Genomic DNA, 2,244 nt, shown 5'->3' with positions numbered 1-2,244 from the left:
AGCAGTTGCATCAAAAGAAAATTAAATAAAGCATCCAATCCTTTCAAATTATCCAGGACGCCAAGACACGAACTCCGAACAAAATTTGCATTTTTTATTCGGACAGTTAAAATTGTATTTTTTAGAAATTTAATTTTGTTTTGTTTAAATTTTATATTTTTAAATTATTTTAATCTATCAATAAAAAATAAAAAATATATATTATTTGAATATATTTTTAAGTAAAAAAATATACTAAACCATAGATATTACCACAGCACGAACAATCATAATCATTTAACTATAAACGTTGAAAATCAATCGATGTTATCGTCACCAGTGCCCTCTCATGTAAGAAATTTGACATGAACTGCCACACAAACACTCATTTCTTTCATTCACATTTGAAAATTTTCATGCTTATCAACAGAGCATGCATTTCATCAACACGTCTTGGACTCTCAAATTTCAACGAGAATATAATTTTGTCCCGACTAGAACTTGTACAAAAGTCCATTTTCTTTTTTTTGGAGGTCACCAAGAATGAGAGGCCCTACTAGCTAGAAAAACGATGAACTTGACTGCATAAAAACACAAACAGGAAAAAGCTAGTGGTGGAAAAAGTAAACCAGATCCATGGAAGTGCCTTTCAGTGAACTTACGAGGCGTTTCCTCGTTCATACAAGAATACAGCAGGCCTTTCTTGTGTCCCAGTGTTGAAAATAAAGTAAGGCAGTCCATGAGCAAGAAATATTACACATGGGGGGCCATGGTATAAACGGGGGTCCATATTTTTGTGAAACTTTCTTCATCTTTATGACCTGGTCTCCCTCTTTCCCCACCAATCCACCCACTTAAAAATCAAAGTATATATTTATGCAAATAAAAGTCTCATTTTATTGACCTAAAGTGTAAAGCATACGTGCAAACTGATCTCTGAATCACTAAAATTAATTTCAAAAATATTAAATCAATTAACTAGAGATTATTGACAGTTAATGTTTCCTGTCCTCTATCCTCTCTGCATCATTCCTTGTGCAACCCCATCACCCTCACGCTCTCCTGTCTTCCTTTTTTGAGGTCCAATTTTCCTCGCACCAATGAGGATTGCCGCCATTGTCATTATTCTTTCCTGGAGGGAGCTCACCATGAAAACGCCCTCATTGATTATTTATTAATTTGTTATGAGTTCCCTCAAATTTTAAAGGCCAACATTGTGTCACTGGAAAGCATTGTATATTATTATTATTATTATTATTGTAGTGTAAAATTGAGGATGATTGAAGATAAGGTTGCGTTGGCAAAATTACATTGGTTTAACATTTGGAATAAAAAGTTACAATGAAATTTGCTGTTTTGCAGCTGATCAAGGATTGATGGGAAAATAAGATTCCAGTAATTAATCTAAGTTTGATTGATTTCCAAAAGTCTATGAACTATATTGATTGTAATTATAGTTATTATTAATTCAAAGAATTATCTCCTCGGATTAAATTACTTACAACACTAACACTTATAAAATTAGTAATAAATTGGTTTTATTTTGTGGCTTGTTTAAGTGAAATTTGTAATTACAAAACATGGATCGGTTGTAAGAACTTGAGATCTCGGGTTTAATTATAAGATTTCAAGTTTAACACTTTTTTAATTTCCTCAGCCATGAAATTGACACAGCTTACACGTTTTCATATTTTTGGTAATAAGTAACCTATATTGTTTTAACTATTAATGGCAAAAACCATAATTACAGTATTTGAATTCATACTTCAATTAAGTTTAATCTATATAGATCATGTGTTTGCATTTGGTTCTTCAACATTAAATATATCTACCAACATGTTTATAAACAATAATATTTACTGAATAATTGTGATTGCACAAAATATATATATATATATATATATATATACACGTGTGTGTTTTATTTTAAAATTATTAAATAATATATACATTAATATATTATTAAATAAAAAATATCTTTAAAAAATATCATATACTATAATACTAGCTAGTCTTGTTCGACATTATTATTTAGCCATGCTTACGAAATTTTTTATTTTTTAAAAACTTAAATTATTTTTTTATACTTTTAATTGTTTTAATGTGTTTTTAAAAAATATAAAATATTATTTTAATATATTTTAAAATAAAAAACATTTAAAAAAAACATCTTCCATAATCTCAAATACACAAAATTACTTATCGCTACTTCTGGATAATCATTCATTAAAGTTAATTTGTTCAAAAACATATAAATGACGTCAT

The 2,244-nt window shown here is 28.5% G+C and overlaps 1 long non-coding RNA gene across 1 annotated transcript; it reads left to right on the top strand.

Annotated features, from left to right (window-relative positions):
- Positions 1–299: 299 nt before the first annotated feature.
- On the top strand, positions 300–581 carry LOC105136563 (uncharacterized). The gene is made up of 2 exons (XR_844368.1): positions 300–466; positions 528–581. It is a non-coding gene; the product is annotated as an uncharacterized LOC105136563 (long non-coding RNA).
- The last annotated feature ends 1,663 nt before the right edge of the window (positions 582–2,244 follow it).

Source organism: Populus euphratica, unplaced genomic scaffold (assembly GCF_000495115.2).
Source record: "Populus euphratica unplaced genomic scaffold, PopEup_1.0 scaffold133.1, whole genome shotgun sequence".
Taxonomy (NCBI): domain Eukaryota; kingdom Viridiplantae; phylum Streptophyta; class Magnoliopsida; order Malpighiales; family Salicaceae; genus Populus; species Populus euphratica.
Note: the sequence above shows the minus strand (reverse complement) of the source record. Positions and strands in the feature narration are given on the sequence as shown.